The sequence below is a fragment of the Neofelis nebulosa genome, chromosome 5 (genome assembly GCF_028018385.1).
Source record: "Neofelis nebulosa isolate mNeoNeb1 chromosome 5, mNeoNeb1.pri, whole genome shotgun sequence".
In the NCBI taxonomy this organism is placed as follows: Eukaryota; Metazoa; Chordata; class Mammalia; order Carnivora; family Felidae; genus Neofelis; species Neofelis nebulosa.
This window is the reverse complement of record NC_080786.1, coordinates 78,610,296-78,631,639: the sequence shown is the minus strand read 5'-3', so window position 1 is coordinate 78,631,639 and position 21,344 is coordinate 78,610,296. Positions and strand designations below refer to the sequence as shown.

At 41.7% G+C, this 21,344-nt stretch overlaps 1 long non-coding RNA gene across 4 annotated transcripts; it reads left to right on the top strand.

Annotated features, from left to right (window-relative positions):
- Positions 1 to 1,301: 1,301 nt before the first annotated feature.
- On the top strand, positions 1,302 to 19,288 carry LOC131512307 (uncharacterized). 4 transcript variants are annotated; one of them, XR_009262080.1, is made up of 4 exons: positions 1,302 to 2,189; positions 2,631 to 2,714; positions 9,288 to 9,343; positions 9,814 to 19,288. It is a non-coding gene; the product is annotated as an uncharacterized LOC131512307 (long non-coding RNA). The 4 variants fall into 4 exon arrangements; XR_009262079.1 differs by having other exon boundaries at positions 1,333 to 1,626; positions 1,812 to 2,189; positions 9,288 to 19,288; XR_009262078.1 differs by having other exon boundaries at positions 1,336 to 1,622; positions 1,796 to 2,189; positions 9,288 to 19,288.
- Positions 19,289 to 21,344: the final 2,056 nt, after the last annotated feature.

Below are 21,344 nucleotides of genomic sequence, written 5' to 3'. Positions count from 1 at the left end.
CAATTTTAAAAACCCTATTCCGATACCATTATTGGAGTGTGAGCTGCTTTGGGGTAGTAATGTGTACCATCAATCGGTTGCATTATTCTTCAACAACACTAAGTAACCAAGACTTGAAAAATCACAACTAATGAGCCTCATAGAATCCAGTAATATGAATTTCCTTAAATGATATTTGTAAATCCTACATTAACAACAAGTAAAGTTTGGATGTTTTAGCCTGCACACAGAAATCATATAGGTCTATAAAGAAAAATGTTTTTAAAATATTCACTATTTGAATATGCTCACTATTTGAAATGACTAGGGAATGCTTTGTTTCCATCAAGGAAGTAAAAAGTGTAACTACTGTGAAATTGACATATATTTCAAATACCTTTGAAAGTTTAAGTCCTTCTTAAACTGCAAGAAAATAAAATCAATCTCCCTAAAATGAAGGAAATCACGATGCTATTTATCAGCAAATTTATATTGTTAACCCCATTTACCAACACCTTTCAAAATGTCCATTTTTGCATAAGTTAAATAACATAGGCTTAAAGATAGATTTGAATATATACTGACATTGATTATGATGATTAGATTTAAAGATCTGTGTGATTGTGTAAAATAGCATCAGGAAAACAGGTAGGTAAGATAGTCACAGGATAATGTAGGTAGGTAAGATACACGTTTCACTGTTGCATGATTTAATCGGTGTAAATAGGAAACGTTTTAGATCTAATTCAAACTTTTATAGCCACTTATTTGGAAAGAAGATACTTTTATAATAGTATCTCCAACTACATGCTTGTTTTGAAACAGGTTTCAATCGCAGTTACTGCAAAGGTGAACAAGAGGTAAACTGCATGGGAGATTTGACTTTCCTTTCAATTTAGAACTAAATTAGCACAGATCTTGCATTAACAGGAATCTTATAGTTTGTTAATATTATTTTTAAGTAAAGTAAGTTATTTAACGTTTAGTTGCGTAAGAAATCTGCGATATGAGATATGAGATCTTCACTCAGCTAGGAGGTTAAGTAAATTGGGAGCCCTGAAAAAACAGCTCGAGAGTTGCCAAGCTCCCGGAGAGCCCGGCGGTTGTTCGTGGAGAGGGCGCCCCCTGGAGGCCTTGGCCGTTCCTCGCTCTTTGGCCCACTGGAGCCCAAGCTATGGGTGTTGGCCCGCAAGCCGCCAGAGCTAGCAAATCTTTTTCTTGTTTATCCAAAATGAGGATGACACCACGCCGTGTGCCCAGCGCCAGATCACGCACTGCAACAAGACGGAGAACTAACGATGGAAGGGGACCCCAAAGCGGGCCCAAGCACAAGCCACCCTGGAATCCGCCAGCTGGCCTGGCACACCCACAACTGCCTGGCCCTGCGCGCGGCCGGGGGCGGGGCCTGTCTCCCGGGAAACCACCCTCGGGCCAATGCGCGACGCCAGCCCCGGGTTTCGGTTGAGCGGCGGCTGTTAGACGCCCTGAACCGTTGCCACCCCCGGCCGCCAGTTGCGGGTAGAGGGGCCTCTGAGACTGGGGTACCGAGGCCCCTGCGACTCGGCGGCCGCGGCTAGGCCAGACGGGGGCCAGTGGCCGTCCTTTGCGACAGTAGACAGGGTTCGGGTTCGCGATCCGCCCTGGTGGGTCTCGGGTGCGGGTGTCCGGCCGGCCGTTGCCCGCCCCAGTCTCCTGCAGCTGGAGGCGTGCGTCCCCCAGTGGGGGAGCGGCGGGAGTGCGGGCGCGGGAGGGGCCGCTGCCGGGCGAGGGTGAGCCAAGTCCGCTCCCCCGGCCGTGACCCGGTCGCCCCATGCAGGTTCAGCGGCCGGAAGCCTGGCCGCAGCTCGCACCCGCTCCCCCCGCCGGAGCTCCCGGAGGTCCCTCGCCGGCAGCGCCTGTGTGTGGCTTCGAGAGGAGGAAAGTTGACTGTGAAGTAGCCTCGGAGTCACTCCTGCCCAGGCCTGCAAGTCACCGTTGCGGGTGTCAGTCTGTCGTTACCCAACTTAGGGCCACAGAAGTTTGATCCTATGAATACCCGGGATAATCCGTGGTCTCATCAGCAAAGGCAAATGCCTTACCCACCTGCTTCTTCCCCTCACTGCTTTCCTCCCAAATGGTTCTCACTGGCTTCAAAACCTCTTCTTCGGTGAATTCTAGTAGACTTGATTTTGGAGCGTCCTTTAAGGTTCCATTCCTCAAGGATTGTCCAGGTAATCTCACCACTTTCTTGCTTCTTCCAGAGACCTACGCCCCACCTAGCCCCAGCTTCACGGAGGTCCAACCTGTGCAGTGGCGCAGGGCTCCACGCTCAGAGGGCCTCCTGCTTGTTTTAATGCTCTGCCCTCAACGATGAAAAATTCTTAATTTTTGAACAAAGGGCTCCATATTTTCCCTTTTCCACTGGACCCAGCAAATTATGAACCTGTTACTCGTCCCAGCTCTCATCTTTTCCTGAAGGCCTTCTTTGATAAAATTCAATTATATAAAAATAGTTACAAGGGAGTCTTCTCTAGACCTCTCAGTAGCTACTAAGAGCATCAAGAGACGGGGGGGGGGGGGGGGGGGATGATTCTATTGCCTGAACTCACAGTTGTTGGAATCATGAGATCTTTCTGATCCAGTGCCCACCCCCACCCCTCATTATATTTCAGGGCCTTCGGAGAATATGCAGAATGTGTAAGTGCCAGACTTTTGAAGGCAACAATGTTTGGCTCCTTGCCTAAGGATGGAGGCAGGTGAGAAATCAGCTCTATTAATGGGTGTTCTGGGACTACTTTCAGATGCCCAGAAGTGCTGGTGCAGGTGTAGGGGGCAGAGAGGGCAGAGAGAGGAGGCTGCCTTGTTTGACACCACGTGGAAGAACTAAGAGGCTTCCAGAAGGAAGCTGAGAGGCTGGACAGCTGTGCTGTCCAAAACTGTAGCCACAACCTGCAAGTGGTTATCGTGCACTCAAAACGAGGCGTCTACAGCAAGATACGCTTTATTCATCATCAGGGAAATGCACATCAAAACTACAATGAGGTATCACCTCACACCTGTCAGAATGGCTACAATCAACAACACACAAGAAACAACAGGTGTTGGTGAGGATGTGGGGAGGGGGAAGCTTCTCTCACTGCTGCTGGGGAGGCAAACTGGTGCAGCCACTCTGGAAAACGGTATGGAGGTTCCTCACAAACTTAAAAATAGAATTTCCCTATGATCCAGCAATTGCACTAGTAGGTATTTACCCAGAGAATACAAAAATATTAATTCAAAGGGATACCTGCATCCCAATGTTTACAGCAGCATTATCTACAGTAGCTAAATTATGGAAACAGCCCAGGTGTCCATCGACTGATGAATGGATAAAGAAGATATGGCATATATATATAATGGAATATTAACCATAAAAAAGAATGAAATTTTGCCATTTGCAGCAACATGGATGGAGCTAGACAGTATTATGTTAAACCAAAGTCAGAGAAAGACAAAATCATGATTTCACTTACATGTGAAATTTAAAAAACAAAACAAATGAGCAAAGGGGGAAAAAAGAGAGGCAAAACAAGAAACAGACTCTTAACTCTAGACTTAGAGAACAAGGTGATGGTCACCAGAGGGGATGTGGGTGGGCAGATGGGTGACATAGATGAAGGAGAGTAAGGAGTGCACTTATGATAAGTACTAGGTGATGTATGGAGTGTGGAATCACGAGATTGTACACCCGAAACTAATACTACACTGTATATTAACTAACTGGAATTTAAATAAAAACTTTAAAAATAGGTGATGGTAGGCATCTTAAAAAGAAAAGAAAATGGGGCACCAGGGTGGTTCAGTTTGTTAAGCATCCGACTCTTGATTTTGGCTCAGGTCATGATCTCACAGTTTGTGGGTTCGTGTCCCACATAGGGCTCTGCACTGACAGCATGGAGCTTGCTTGGGATTCTCTCTCTCTCTCTCTCTCTCTCTCTCTCTCTCTCTCTCTCTTTCTCTCTCTCTCTCCCTCCCCCTCCCCTGCTCACACTCTCCCTCTCAAAATAAATAAACTTAAAAAAATAAATAAAAATAAAATAAGATGTGCTATAAGTGTAAAATGCACACCAGATTCAATGTCTCACTTTTTAATATAAAATGTTCTATTTTTATTATGACGGCATATTGAAATGATATTTTGGATATATTGGGTTAAATAAAATATATTAAAATTCACCTATTTTTACTCCTTAATATAACTACTAGAAAATTTTGAATTACATGTTCACATATTTCTTTTGGAGAGCACTGTTCTAAAGATTTCAGAGTACTGCAAACTTTATGAAACTTATGAACTTAAAATGTTCAGAAAAACTGCCTCTCCCCAAAAAACTCACATTGCCCTTCCTCTTCCAGAAAGTACCCCTGTGTGGTCTAGAACTGCAGAATCACCATCACTTGTACAGGAGAGTCTCAAACTTGTGTCAGCTCTTGCCCCTGGAACCAATTCAGATGCTGGCAGCTGTTTCTACTGATTTGGCTGTTTGTCTAGTTTTGCAAAATAAATGATAGAGTATGCAAAGAAGGGAAGGAAGAAATAAGCAACAGAAGCTCACCTCACCAATCTTTGCTCTAAATTATTATATTGCTACAAATTATGACTCCTTTTTGTCAGCCATGCTACCTTAAAAAGTAATTAGCTTTAGTGATGAAATTGCCTGATGCATTGATCTGAAATATAAAAAGGAGCAGAAAATTATCTGCATATGCAGGCTCTCACTTGGGCATCCTCCTTTAGTTACGGAAAGTACAATGGGTGGACTCCAATATCTTAATCCAGTGTTTTGAATGTCTCTTAAAAGCAATGTGGTAAGTGAAGAGGTTAGTTCTAAATCAGTGTGTGTCGGATACCAGTCCTGACCCAGTGCTCCTAGAGCCTCTAGTTTTCTGAAAAGTGGTCCTAGTGTGGGAGTTGGTGGGAGAGGGGAGGACTGGTTTCTTGGAGGGAATAACTTGGAATTCTGGACTTCCTGCAGTTTCCAGTAGGTTGAAGCACAAGTGTTTCTCCTGACACCTAACAAGACATATGTCCAATAGATGTACACCGAGAGCTAGCTTGGTCTTGTCCTGATCTTCACTTTTGGCAGGGAGGGCATCTTGGCCTGTAGGCTTCCCTGGTGGAAGCATTTTAACTACAAATTCAGTATCTTTCATAGACATAGGACTATTCAGACGATGTACTTAAGTGAGTCTTAGTCATTTGTGTCTTATAAAGAATTTGTCTATTTCAGCCAAGTTTGGGGGCATATGGTTGTTTGTGATATTGTAGTATTCTTTTAATGTTCAAGACCTGTAGTGATGGCCCCTTTTTCATTTCATGCACTGGTACTTTATGTCTTTTTATCAGTCAGGCTACAACAATCTCTCAGTCTGGTACTGTTGACATTTTGAGGACACCTTTTAAGGATGTAGGATGTCTAGCAACATTCCTGGCCTCTATACCCCCTAGATGCCAGTAGTAGCACTACACCCCCGTCCCTACCCCCACCCCCATTGTAACAATCAAAGATGTCTTGGAGCGCCTGGGTGGCTCAGTCGGTTAAGCATCCGACTTTGGCTCAGGTCATGATCTCACGGTCCGTGAGTCTGAGCCCCGCGTCGGGCTCTGTGCCCACAGCTCAGAGCCTGGAGCCTGTTTCGGATTCTGTGTCTCCCTCTCTCTCTGGCTCTCCCCCGTTCATGCTCTGTCTCTCTCTGTCTCAAAAATAAATAAACATTAAAAAAAATTTATATAAAAAAAATGTCTCAGCATTGCCAAATGTCTCCTGAGAGGCAAAATTGCCTGAGGTTGAGAACCACTGCTTTAGGCTACCAATTATCTTTTGGAACAAAAATATGATAAACTGTATCTTTTATATTTTACTTTATATTTTAACTATTTCTGGAGATCTTCATCTGTGTAGATGCAAGTTCTGTTTGGTATCATATTCTTTCTGTTGGAGGGTTTTTTTTGTTTTCTTTTTTTTTTTTTTTTTAAGTTTATTTTGAGAGAGCTTAGAAGCAGGGGAGGGGTATGGGGAAGGGACAGAGAGAGAGGAGAGAGAATCCCAAGCAGGCTCTCCACTGTGATGAGAGGCTTAAACCCATGAACTATGAGATCATGACCTGAGCCAAAATCAAGAGTTGGAGGCTTAACAGACTGAGCCATCCAGGTGCCCCTGGAGAAGGTTGTTTTGACCTTTATTTTAGTGCAGGTCTATTGATAATAAATTTTGTGTTTTTTTTGTTTGTTTGTTTTGTTGTTCTGTCTGTCTTTTAAAGTCTATTTTTCCATCACATCTGAAAGATGTTTTCCCTGGGCACAGTATTCTGGACTAACAGTATTTTTCATTAATGTTTTATAGGTATTAACTCCACTATATTCTGAGTTGCATAGTTTCTAAGCCAGCTGTAATTCTTTGTTTCTCTGTAATGTGTCTTTTTCTCTGGCTACCTTCAAGATTTTCTCTTGACTTTTCAGCAGTTTGAAAAAAATGTATCGGGGTGTGTATCTTTTGGTATTTATCCTACTTGGGACTCAGTGAGCTTTTTGTATCTGTGGTTTGGTATATTTTATTATTTTTGGAAGATTCAGCCATTCTTTCTTCAAATGTTTCTTCTGCTATCTCTCTCTCCTGGAATTCCAAATACACTTTTATTAGACTGTTTGGTATTACCCTACAACACTTGAACACTCTTTTGTGTTTTCTTCACACTTTTTTCTCTTTGTATTTTAGTTTGGGTAATTTCTGTTACACAGCTTCAAGTTCATGCTTTCCAAGTTCATGTTGTATCAAGTGTACTGATGGGCTTTTGAAGGTATTTTTCATCTCTGTTACTGTGTTTTCTATTAGCATTTCCATTTGACATACATAGTTTTTATCTCTACTGAAATTTTCTGTATGATCATTCCTGTTATCTACTTTTTCCACTAGACTCTTCAATATATATGATTAATATATTAAAGTTATGTCAAATCCCTCTCATAGTTCCAACACTTAGGTTATCTCTGAGCCTCATTCTGTTGACTCTTCTCTCTTGACAATGGGTTGTTTTCCTTATGTGTCTCATAATTTTCTACCCAATGGTAGGCATCTTGTATAGAACAGTAGAAATTAAGATAGTGATGACTCAAGTAAGTATGTTTCTTCTTCTGCTCCATCAGTCATGTGGGGTGTTGAATCAGTCAGTGGTTGACCTGGGTTTGGGTTTTCTTGTTGTACCTTCAGTGCACCATTGGTTTCAATTTCCTCTAGTGTTACCTTATACTTAAGATGGGATGGAAGGCTAAAGGGATTTTCTCAACATTCCTTTTCCACTCTCAGCTTCTAGCCTTCCTTTTAACCTGCAAAAAAAAAAAAAAAAAAAAAAGGCCTGCCTCCATGCTTTTGCCTTTCTGCCTTCTTGTAACCTGCTGCTCGATAGCTTGGTAGTGGGAGCCAGAGGACCAATCATCCTGGTCCAGCCTCTCTTAGGCAAGTCTTATATGTTTAGGCCTTGCAGGTGGGGCTTCCTCAACTCCTCAGTCTCCCCATGGCAGACAGAATTCTACTTTGCATCTTTGATGAGTCTTTTTTTTTTTTTTGTACATTTATTCATTTTTGAGAGACAGAGACAGAGCACAAGCAGGGGAGGGGCAGAGAGAGAGGAAGACACAGAATCTGAAGCAGGCTCCAGGCTCTGAGTTGTCAGCACAGAGCCCGACGCAGGGTTTGAACCCACAAACTGCGAGATCATGACCTGAGCCCAAGTCGGACGCACAACCAACTGAGCCACCCAGGCACCCCTACATCTTTGATGAGTCTTAAGATAAGAGTCTCCTGATTCCTGTAATTGTACTGGCATGAGATCTTGAGCCCAAGACCATTTCCTATCCCTCCTTATCCAGGTATGGAAGCTCTTTGTTTGTCTTCTCTTACTCTTGCCCTTACCCAATATCAAGGGTCCTCTACCTGAGCCCTGGAGACAACAGTTTGCTTCCCCTTTCCCAGTGGCTTGCAGCTATCATTCATAGGAAGGGTATGGCAGGACTTTTGTCCTTCCCATAATGGGAGCTTACTCTGCTCCAGCAAGGCCTTCACCTCCAAGGGAGGCTGTATATGGTCTCCTGCCTTGTCCCCAGTTTTTCTCATCAGCATCCAGTGAGAAGAGGCTGTAAGTGGAAATGGAAACAAGCTCCTTTTTGTCTGAGGGGTTTCTAAACATCGTTGCTTGTCCTCACTTGGCCTTTAGCAATGTGTTAACAATTTTAGCTGAATTCTTACCACCCTGTATAGTAGTTGATATCTCTTCTTCAGTGCTCACATCCTATCTCTCTTTGGTGAGGCCAGTCTTTTCTTGGCTCCCAGGCTACTTGCTCGGTCTGCAACACTTGCTAGGGTGTCAAATCATCCCAATTTGTGTGGTACTGAGAGTTTTCCAAGAATAGGACTTACAGTACTAAAACCAGGAAAAGTCCAGTTGGTCACCCTAACTTCAGCTTCCCAACAGGTTCAAGAAAAGCTTTTCTATAGTTTTTCTAGGTGTTTAGGTAAGAATGATGTTCTTTCTGGATTTATTTTAGAGAGAATGTGTGTGCCTATGCATGAGAGCAGTGGGAAGGGCAGAGAGAGAGAGAGCGAGAGAATCTTAAGCAGGCTCCACACTCAGCATGGATCCCATCAATCCCATGACCCTAAGATCATGACCTGAGCCACATTCAAGAGTTGGATGTTTAACTGACTAAGCCACCCAAGCGCCCCCTTCTTTCTAGATTTCTACATCCTAGGTAGAAGACGAATTAGTGAAATGCTTATGCATGTTGAATCTGAACAAAAATGGTTCTTGAGATAGTAAAAAGCCATATGGGTAAACATCTGTTTCTTACTAAGGCAGAAGGGTTTTTGTGAAATCTTCCCTAAAATAGAGAATAAACAAAATTAGTTTAGTCTCTGTCATTATTTTGTCTGTTGACAACAAATTTATCTGATAACCTAAATAAACTCTAGCTGAAGAGGTAGATTCACACATACTATTTTTCTTTATAACTCTACTCAACATTCAGCTAGCACCAGATTTGAACTTTACTTCCAGCAGGTGAGTATCTCCCATAGATTTTTTAGTGACACTATAAAAAAAAAAAATCTTTATGCCCTTTTGTGGAGGAGCAGGAAGAAGGCTGAATAGGCTTTTATCAAGAATGTTGACCACCTCTGGGTAAATGTGTATGTATATGTATACATGTGTGCATAATCTTGCTATCAACTGTCTGGGAACATACCTGATTTACGTTGCCATTGGTGGTACATCTCGTCTTGTGGTTTTTATTTCAGATATCATGGGAGCCCAGGAGTGTGTGTGACCCCTACAGCCAGCACTAATGAGTATGGTAGGGAACCTCAAAGCCATGCTGTATATTTTGTGTCATGGTGAAGTCTCTGTCATTTGCTCAGTTACTCCTTTGAGTATCCAAGAGAAATACTTATGGCCACTAGATAAACTTGTAGGCTGTATATAGGATATCTTAATATGTCAATAGTTTGATTAGTATAATAAAAACAGCACAGAAATCGTAAGACTAGGAGCATGTGTAACCTCAACAGCTGTGGGGTTTATATGGCTGTAGATATGATAATAGCTGAGATGTACAGTGTTTATCATGTGTCAAGCGTTGTCATAGAGGTTGACATCTATAAACATATTGCGTCATCACATGTAGAAACTTCCTAACAATCCTATGACTTTAGGTATTATTATCCACATATTACAGATTAGGAAAAGAGGAACAAAGAGGTTTGGTAATGTGTTCAAGATCACAATGAACAAATGATGACTTAAGCCCATGTAGTCTGTTTCCAGAGTTCTTTTAACCACTGAAAATGATCAAAGACAAAGAAGAGGTAAAGATTTCAACTTTCAGGAGGGCATATAGTAGTGGGAGCTGTGTATCTGTGGGGAAAAGAAAAAGACTTTCAAATAACACTGATTTTAGGTTGTATACCAAATAGAGATGTACGGAAAGCTAGACAAAGACATGCTAAGGAAGAAGATTCAAAAAATGATCAAGTTATGTTTTGTACTCACTGCAAGTAAACAGAAAGTGTGAATTACACTGATGAGTATGGTCAGATATTTCATGTAAACTTCATGCAATACAGATAACCCAGTAATGGCAGAAATGCTGCAAAACCAACTTGCAGGAAGACCTCCACTTCTCTACATGAAATACTTGAATACTTTCAGTTTCAAAATGGAAAATTGCTTAGATACTACTTGCCACATAGAAGAAATAGAGGCTGAAAAGTCTTCTCAGTTCCATTTATTATTAACCAATTGAGAATAAAACCAACGAATGGTATGTAAAAGAACTTTGGTTTAAAGGTGACAACATGGACATTATTAACTCACATGAAGCACAGTGAGATTTGCAAATGACTGGAAGATCCCACAATCCTCCAGACCAATCCTTGTAATCCAGAGGACTCATAGGGGAGCAGGACAATCAATAGGTGTACCCACAACTTGGGTTGAGTGTGTTGTTGGCAGGGATTCTGGCTTTCTTGAAAGAGTGGGACGCTTTGTGGGCTTGTGATTGGTTTTTCAAGTCAAGTGGTTATGAGAGAGTATTGTATATAACTGTAGATGGGGTGAAATCTTTAACCTAACCTGAGAGTAATCACTGAAGTCCTCTCTGCACCTACTGGATGAGCGGCATGACTTCATACAGCTCATAAGTGGCACTCATCTGCATATGAATCTGATATTTTCACAAAGGCTACAACAAACTGTGAGCAAGGAGAGAGAGTACTCAGATTGTGCTGAAAGGTATAATAATGCAGAAGCTCTGTAGATGTTTTCTTAACGTTAATTTTGACCATGGTCTAAAATGTCCAGAGTGTTGGTAATCTAGTATAGCTTGTAGCCCATAATAAATGGATGCTATATTTGCATTACTATAATACTTATACTCAAGATAAGTGAAATAATTTAATATAACCAGCTCAGCTACATTATGATAATCTGGAGTTTTCTACTCAAAAGAATTGAATGAGGATGTACTTTTGAAGGGCCAGTTCAGTATTTAAGGCATTGTCAACAATGAGTAGGAAAGGGAGCATTCCTCTGCTAGGATCAGCTCTACTCCGAAACTATGGCTATGCCTTTTTTTTTTTTTTTTTAAGTAAGTATTACTTTCTAAATTGAAATGATCTCACAAAAGACTTGGCTTGAAGCTTGGTGAAGAATAACCTTGTACATAATGGACACAGAGGGCATTGGATCGGAGTGTTTGATGAATGTGGCTTCTCAGGTCTCTCCAACTCCTCCTAAGACAGGTGTTTAGGCTGGTGCTACTCAGGTTCTGCCTGCCCAGGATGGAGGAGCTTTATAAGGCTCTTATATCCCCAACTACATTAATCTGAAATTCCAGTATATTATATGGTTACAAAAACTGCCTTTCACAAGCCAGGTTGTCTGGATCTAACCTTCAGGATCCAGGAATGATCCTTGCTAAGCGACCAACACTGTCTTGCTACATTGCCTGTAGTTGATACAATAATGATTAGGCATCTTACACAGTCATATTGTGATGTTGTAAAGAAAGAAGAAGCTGTGAGGGGCATAAGAATTCAGGTCTGCAATGGTCAAAGGTATAGTGGGAGCTAAGCAAAGCACTCTAGTCAGTTCCTACCACATCTATGGGAAGGTATGTCTGGGTGTTGAAGGTGTTTGTGACCACACTCATGGTGCTTATGGGCATAACAAAACCCAACCGCATATGTTTTTGCCAAAGATAAATTATTACGCCCAGACCTGGCTGTGGAAACCATTTGGTTGTTCAGATATCTGTCTGGGACATCACAAGGCATAGGCAGCTACTGACTAGCTGCCAGAGTCAGAACCAGTGGTAACTGTTACAATGGTTTCCTCACAGAGTAATAGCCAGCGTTTGTGTCATAGGATATATTGGTTTAGAAGCAGACATGGCAAATATTAACTCTTTGTTGATGTTTACGGAAGAATGTGGCCTCCAGAAAAAGTGTTTTGTATAAATACAAGAAACTTGTGTCCCCATCCCAGATTTCACTAACGCTGTTTGAGGGTTTATGAGTGGGAACTTAAAAGTACAATCTGCACTGATCAATTTAATATGGTGCTTTTCAGCCTTTTTTTTTGTTGTTCCCCCTCCCACAAAGAGACTTTCTAAATTTTCTCTTAAAGTGTTCACAGATTTATGACCAGTTGATGAATATTGCTTTTCCCCATAGGTAAGGATTAATGAAGAGTGTAGGATTTTACTGTTACTGCAGCCAGTACTAGGTATTTTATTTTCATTTTGCAGTTGGGAGAGAAGCAAGCAACTTTGTCTCTTTGGAGTAGAAAGTTCAGACTGGTAAAAGTTAGGATTTCCCCTCCTTTCTTTTAACTTGGGAGAAAAAATTAAAGTACCTTTTTACATCGGGAATGTTTTCTTGGTAAAATTTTAAGATAGCTGTTGCTTATTTTTGCAGGTATTTTTACGCTGGGGACAAAGAGTTAAGACTATAAACAGTATCCTATCTCTGGGTTTTAAGCAACTTTTTAACAGGGTTTTTAGAAACTGAGACTAAACTTTTCTTGTCTTGAGTTTTAAAGCTATTTTGCGAGCTAATTACATTAGGAACTAACACAAAGGAAATTATGTCTTGGAACTTTGCAACCTTTTACACTTTCTACTTTGGTAGTTGGTTACAAATGAGGGTGGTGGATGATGGTGGGCAGGACCAGTGCAGTGGTATTTGACTTATATGACCGAATGGAAAAGGGACAACCACTGATCTCATTATGCATTAAAATATAAGCATATAATTTAATGATGACACTGTGTAACCACCACTGAGGTCAAGAAAGAAAAGACTGCCAGCCTTCCACATGTTGGTTCCAAGTTACGGCCCTTATCCCCACAGGTAACCACTATTGTGACCTGCAGAGTAATTCCTTTTTTTATACCCATGTTCCTCAAAGCACGGTCTGGCATGAGCATCATCTGGGAACTTGTTAGAAATGCAAATTCTTGGGCCCTCCCCTAGACCTAACACATGTACACATTTTTGTGTGTAGGATGCATATTTATGTGAATTAAAGTATAAAGCAGTAATTCTCAAGCTTTAGCATGTATCAGAATGACTTGGATGGCCCATTAAAACAGAGATGCTGGGGCCTACACTGACAGTTTTTGATGATCTCTTTATGGTGGTTTCATTCCCTGATTCTAATTTTCTAATGTGCTGGGTATCTTTGACTCTGTGCTAGTCATTGCACTTGACATGTTATTTTGCAGGAATAACTAACTGTGAGGCCTATAAAGAAGGTACTTTACCCCAAAGAGTATTTGCATTTGCTTCTGCTAGGCACCTGGGGGCACCATCAGTCTGGGATCGCCTGTTCAGAGTTTGATATACCCTGGACAATGCAAGGGATTTTTGCCATGTTTTAATTCTCTTTAGATTATTCCAATTCTTGCTCCCTTCATTCTGAGATCCTGGAACCCAGGTTGTTGTAGGGGAAGGCCTCCTGTCAGGTCCCCCAACTTGTATGGATCTAGAGTTAGTCCTCTTCTTTACCCTGATAGGCCATAAAACGGGAGGTTCTAGTTTTCTGGGATTAGTTAGTGCTATCAGGACAAAAGTGGCTTCAGGCTTGTTCCCTTCTCTAGATCCTTGACTTCTCTTTACTTTCGGCCTGATGATTCCTTGCTATTTTATAATCTCTTTGATGCCTTTGAAAAGATTATTTAAATATATTTTATCCAGCCTTTTTAGTTGTATTCAGTTGTAGGACTGATGTGAACAACCTGAACCAAACCTTTACCAGAAGGGAAATCTGGAAAATACATTATTAATACACAGTATTTTTTCAAAATACTGTGGTTTTTCAAAACATTAAGGATCTATGGATATTTATATCCTTAAAAAAAACTTTTATCTTTAGCTGACAACTTCACCCAGACATGGGACACACAAGATGGTTTGGGTACAAAACTTTCCATATGAAAAAACTTGCATATTTACAACCTTTAACCACTCCTAAAGGCTCTGATATTTCTGGTGGGTTCCGAGGAATGCTTCCCACAAATGCAGAGCCTTCCAAAATGCAGAGATGTGCCTAGTGCAGGCTCCATTTTGCAGTTTATGGCACTTTCTATGAGGTTTAATTTTACCCTTAGCTTTAACCAGTCTGGACACACCAAATTTAGGAAACATAGATGGCTTACACATTTATCCCTAGGACAGTTTCTGTCTGGGATAGCATGTGGAATGCCCCAAATTTTTATCGGCAAGTTCTAAGCACTTGATGAATTTTAACCACCTCTCTCTCCCCCACAAAAAGTAGGTTATATCATCTTTTTCCCCCCTGATTGACTCCAATGTCATGTTGATCCCTTAAGATAGGCAAGATTCTCATGGAGAAAGTACCCCATCTCAACCCATTGCTGATGAATCAGAATACATTCTTTCTGGGTAGAGCTGAATCTTTTATAGTTATCTTTAGATATATTTTGAAGGGGATTGGAGATGGAAATACATTAATGCTACACGCGTGAATTTGGGAAGGAAACTGGCAGGCTTTCCAGGTGTCAAGAGATTGTTGGGAATTTGGTGAGATACTTTATTTTGAACACTCTCACTGGGGTTGACAATTAGGATGTGTAGCAATCCGTGTAGGCTAGGCTTGAGGTAGGAATCAACAAACTCTGAGAGCTATTTGTAGAGTCCTTTAAAGATACTTGACGGTCATTTGATGAGCATCAGGATCCCCTGAAGGTGGTAAGTCTTGCTTGCAGTGGAGCCCATGACCCCTGTAAGTTGTGGGTCAGGATAAATGCCAGATTTTGATCTTCATGGTAGCAAGCATTAGCTCATCTCAGATAAAGGCTATAACCCAACTAGTTAGAGCAGAGAATGCCTTAAGGCAGTAGAGCACACGCTGCTCCCCAGTGCCTTTCTTCTCCTTCCCTAAGATGTGCCCAAAATCTATGGGCTTATGGCACGAGTGCAGGACGGGCGTCCCACCAGGTCAGAGGGACACTGAGTCTCCTCAGTCTGTGTTTTTCTTTATCAGTTTATAGAAGATGATGTTCTAGCTACCTTGTTGCTGAACCTCAAGTTCATGTTTTGAGTACAGACCTTCAAACTATACCATAGGATGCAGGAACTTTATAGTTCAGAGGTACAAATAATGGTTGGGGAAAGGGTGCTTTGTGTATAACACGGGGCTTTCCAACCAGGGGATTTCTTAAGTTACAATACTTAAAAAAAGTCATGACCCGCCACAATCCACCCCTTAGCTCATGACTTTTGTGTGGACCAGCACATTGATCTCCAGACCAACATGATGACATCATTATTTTCACATAACTCGTCCCTTAAAATAGAAATATTGCTTTCACAAATAATAAACTTCCTTATTATAAATTCCTACTTTACTAAATGGTATGGAGAACTAGGACCACATGGAAGTCCACTCAGTTTAATCATTTACTTATGGACATATTTTATTGAATCCCAAGTGTTTGGGCAGTGGTCTGGGATGTAGGCATTTCCCCTGTTTAATAATACATGCCCCTTCTCCCTCCCCAGCTAAAATATAATCTTAAGGACATGTGGATATAGACCACCATATATCTTATGGTTACCATTTCTTCAGCATTACTGTTGCATAGCTGGCCATCTATAGCTCTATCACTGATCTCTGAAGTAGCCCTATCAATCTGAACTTTGGAAATTATATAGTAAGTTCTGTTCCTGAGCCCAGCAGGGATTTGGGGGAACCATTTAGTGGCTCCCAGTGCTGGTCTACTTAGTTCCAAATAGCATCTCCCCCTGTATTCCTCAGGCAGTCATGGGTATACATGGGGTTCTCATATCCAGTAAGTGGGAGAATTAGGAGTAGACCTACAGTTATTGACAAAACCCAGAGTCCCAATTTTTGGTACTTAATATGGATGTTATAATATAGGACTTTTATGAGCATCCTTGATGTTACAAATGCTGGTGCCTAGTCCCTTTATCTCAGACTCAGAGAAAGCATATTTATATAGGGTTGGGACTATGCCTTAGGATGGCAGGAGCCGGGAATGTAAGGGGTTGGGGAATGGATCTTCCCTCTCATGGGTCCAGTTAAATGACTAGGTACAATCAACCCTGTTCCAGCTGATAGAGATTTGGTGAGTCTCATATGCCCTATCCCCACATATATTTTCTCTCTTAACTGCAGGAGAGCCTTCCATTTATCATCCCTTTTAAACGTAGCCTTTGTGTAGGCTATCCAGCTTCTGGACTTTGCCTGTTTTTTTATTCAGTACCATGATTTACCATCCCTCAATTGTTCTAGAATAAAGTATGTATCTCCAGCAGTTGGGCTATGTATTATTCTGTATCTGCAGCCTCTAGGCTAATTAGATAACTTGGTATATAGCCAAACAAGCGATTTAGTATCTTCTTGAGGAAATTCAATTACTACAGGTGCTCTGAATCACCTGAGATGTCTAGGGCAATGACTGTGATCATTCAAGGTAAAACTCATATAATCAGTGTTTTTTTTTTTTTTAATGTACACACACACATACACACACACACACACACACACACACACACTAGAATGAGGACTATTTGCTTGCTGGCTGTAACCTTATTTAAAGTGGTATTATAGCTAGCCCTTCCATAATTAATCTTCACTGTCTTCAGTGCAGGTAGCAGAATCCTCTTTGTGTTTCTTTCAGAAAGTTTCCATGCAGTTAGCTCCAGCTACAGCAATATGTCATAGGCATTGAACTTTGGGGCAATGACTGGTCAGAGCTCCAAGCCAAAGAGTCTCCCGAAGAGAGCACTCTACTCACCTTCCTCACTGGGAACTAATACCTGGAATAGTACCATGCACATCTTTGTCGTACTGAACTTTGTCTTAGTAAAATAAAGTTTTCTTTAAGAAGACTCTTCAGTGAGGATGACTTTAAGAACATGGCCAGGACCACCAGTGTTCTCAAGGGAGGAGATGGCAGACTCATTGGTTTGGCAGCAGCCCAGGCCAGCTTTTCCCCTGCAACTTTCCAAGCTTGTTTCTGTAGTGGTTGGAGCCAAATAACCACTCGTAGACTTTGTTATAGAAGGAATGGTGAAGTCATATACAAAGAGCAGAATGGGGTCAGCTAGATGCTTTCTATAGGTAGCTAAACTCATCATTTAGTCAAACTAGGATGAACTGTGATAGGCAGCTAAAGGTTCTTTTCTGTGTGGGGAGAAAAGGAGAGGATGGGGCACAGATAGTATTGTATCTTCCCTATTTGTATGACCTATTCAGTGTTTTCAGGCCTGTTCTCTCTGTTAGCCTGCAGACTCCTGCAAGGGTACTTGTGACTTGCTGTTCCTGAAACATTTGTGTCTCAACCACACCCCACACTAGGCCCCACCTTCCATAGCCACGCATCTGTTACTTGCACATAAAGCCTCTGTTCCCAAATGTTCCCAGTGGAGGAAGCGGCCTAATTTGGGGTCACTGGCTTCCCTCTAGGGGCAGTTGTCTTGGAACTGTCTGAAGTTTGAACACAGGGTTGAAGGGCAGACAGTATGGTGAGCAATCTTATTATTTCTCTTGGTATTTCCTTACCATGACAGTAAAGGTTGCCCATCAATTTGGGCCTCTTTTGGCCTGTCTTTTAATAGCCAGACCAACCGGTCTTTCCACTGAGAACCTCTTTTTTTTCTCTTTTTTATATCCCCCCACCCATTTTCTTTTGGTTATTTGGGGAGCTGAAATTCCCAGAAGTCTTCCTAAGCCATCTTTTCTAAAATTATGCATAGAGACTGCTAGTTACCTACCACTCTATTCATTCTTCTTATGAACAGAAAAAAAAAAAAAAAAACTACATTGTCTGTCCTCCACTACCAGTAAGGATGACACAGTGTGACACAGTCTTGTCAATGAGGGGTAACTAAATGTGTTAAGAGAAGTTTCTAGTAAAGCTCCTTAAAAAGGGGTAACTTCAGAGCACACACGCTTTTGCTCTAATTTCTGCCCCTTCTTCCTGTCTGTATCTTAGGGGAGATGCTAGCATGGAACAGGCATCTCGCAACAATACAGCCATGTGAGAAAAGCCAAGTGAAAAGCTTGGGTCACATCTGAAAAGGCTGGGTTAACAGGACACATAGGCACTGTGTGTGAACTCAAAACTGCATAATTTTTGCACACTGCCACCATCCCTGCTGCCTTAGGTTGTGAAGAAAAAAATCCCTTTGTGGACAACAGATCTGCACTGCTCTTATATCTCTAACACTGTTTGCAGGAGGACTGTGCTGCCATAATTTACTCTTAGCATCTGCGACTTAGACATTTTTTTACACCTAAATTCTTTAAAAAATAGCCATGTGTACCTCTTTGCTGTAAGTTCAAAACTTGACATTTCTTATCAATGGAAGGTCTAAGATCCTCCAGTGGAGTGCAGGTATACAATTCGAAAACAATTCGGTTGACAATAAGTTCGTTAATTTTGACAATTAGACTTTAAAAATTAGTACCACAGATATTTTAGAATAGTAGTACTATAAATGTACCATGAAATGATTTTGTAACACGTTACCAATTTTAAATGTGTAGATCCATATTTTAAGTTTTGTGGAGATGAATTACTCTCTTTTTAGATCCCTATTTATTTTCAGCCAGTCATTCCAGCTTTGTATTATTTGTAATAGTGAAACACTGAAACAGGTTCAGACCTAAAAATATAAAGGGTTATTGCAACAGCTTACGGAGTTACACAAAAGTTATGTATTACTTAATTGTGGCCACAAAATAAAATCTACAACTCCCTCAGTTTACAGAAAGATCACCTCTGTATGCACATATATATTATCAAGCCGTTACTGTTATTTTCCTAGATAAATGGGCTAATAGAATCTTTTAGTGTCCTATTTAATTTTTCTGTAATGAACTGTTATTAACTTTTCATAAGAACAATTTTTAAAAATGAAAAGACTTCCTCTTGATGGACATTTAACAAGAGAAACAAAAAGTGTTGCTGAGAAATGAAGAGCATTCAGGAACCAGTGGACGCTCACTTTTGCTGCTGAGATACCATCACCGATGACCCAGACTGCTCCAGGCCCATGAACTGCTCCTGAGCTGCTTGTAGGACCTACGTGGCCACGAGCCCTGGCTGCAATGCCAGAGATGCCCTCTCATGTCTGCCTTTACTTCCACATGTTGCCTTGCCCCATCCTGTGCTCACGTGTCTCTCTGATGCTTAAAAAGTGTGCTTTCGTGTATTCAATAAACGCTAGAATTTGAGTTATATGCCAAACCCCTGACTAATGCTGAGAATATACCAGTGAGCCAAACAGACCTTCATGGAACCAGTCCATCATGTTGGGATAGATGCTAATCACCTCATACAGACATATAGAATGGGACAGAATGAGATACGGACTATGACAGAATGGGCTGCTAGGAGGCTGAGTTACTGGGCAGGTGGGGAGACCCTCGTTACATCATGCATTCAGAAATCCATTTAAGCCGAGAACTGAAGGAAGGGAAGGAGCAAGTATGTGACAGTTATGGTAAGGGGAACACGTATTTTGCACAGAGGAGACAGCATGCATGAAGGCCCTGAGCTGCTCCGGCATGAAGGGAGTGAGAGGGCATTGGCGAGAGAAGAGAAGGGAGAGAGAACAGAGAGGTGAGCTTGCAGAGCTAAGGAGAGGCCAAATCACACAGGGCTTTGTAAGTTGTGGCAGGATTTTGTCTTTTTCCCTACACAGTTAAACCAGTGAAAAGTTTTGAGCTTAAAAAAAATACCTGAATCAGGTTGGTTTTCACACTGACTCTTGGTACAGGAAAAAGAGTGGAGGAAGAGAGAAGAGTGAGATTGGAAAGAACAATGATAAGGAAAGGTCCAGTCATTTCCATAGCTACTCTATTTAAAGGAGATGGTTTCCAGAAGCAGTTGTGGACTCTGGCCCAGAATTTGTAACCATGGCTATTATACTCAGCATTCTGATTTTGACACGACTGCCCATCTTCTTCACTCTTCTCTATAAGGGGTCCCATGTTTGCCACAGAGAAACTTTTGGACCGTGGTCAGGTCTGAGTTATGAGGTAAACTCTTTGCTCTTCCCAAAGTATTGAAGCCACAGTTACGAAGAGGACTGCACAGGGGCGCCTGGGTGACTCAGTCAGTTAAGCATCCAACTTTTGATCTTGGCTCAGGTCATGATCTCAGTTTGTGAGATCAAGCCCCATATTGGGCTCTGTGCTGACAGTGTGGAGCCTGCTTGGGATTCTCTCCTTCCCTCCCTCCATCTGTCTGTCTCAAATAAAACTTTAAAAGAAAAAAGAACGGAACAAATATTGAGTGCTTACTACATGCCAGGCACTGTAATAGGCACTAACATATGGAGTGAGTTTGAAAATAGAGTCCCTACTCTCATTGGAACTTACTGGATTGGGAGCAAATATTAAATCCTCCAAATGTGATTGCACGCAATGAAATGATCACATCTTCTTGTCAGCCGCTAATAATCTTTTTAAAACTTTTTAAAGAATTTATCTGAGAGAGAGAGAGAAAGCATGAGTGGAGGAGGGGCAGAGAGAGAGAGAGGGAAAGAGAGAGAATCCCAAGCAGGCCTCCACACTGTCAGCACAGAGTCCAACATGAGGCTCAAACCCATGAACCGTGAGATCACGACCTTAGCTGAAATCAAGAGTTGGACACTGACAGAGCCACCCAGGCACCCTCAGCCACTAACAAGAATCTTAAGGTAATGTTCTTCATGGCTCCCAGACCCAGGGCTATCTGGTATAATTGTGCAATTTGAGTGTTGCACAAAGATGCCTGGCCAAGGGAGAAAATGGAGACTAAAACTCTGCCAGAATTCCCCTTGTCAACCCATCCCCTTGTGCAAAGCTACAACTGCCCAGAGGAAAGGTACATTTTTCTTCTGTACCAAAGCGTCCATCTATAGGTCAGCCCATCTCTTCATCTCATATTAGTAGGGAATTCCTTATTCTCAGGATGGAATGGCAGGCTCTAACTTGTAAATGTGTGGCTGCCCTAAGCACAGAAATTTGAGGTGAATGTCATAAGCATGAGTGGGTGTTCTTGTAGGCTGAGAAAGAATCGGGAGTATAAAGAAGGCCTAGGACACAGGTATCTTTTAGGACATAATTTTTCAAAACATCCTGCATCTGCAGGAATTAGAGCAATGCTGTAGAGAGCTAAGATGAAGTGGAGAAAGAAAACTTAGTGGCAGCACAGTGGAGGAAATACCTGGCTGTACATTAGAAGGGTGGTTGTTTGGGGTGGTAGAACTTGTGGGGAAAGCTGTGGTGGAGGAAAGGAGATCTGTCACAGACTAGGA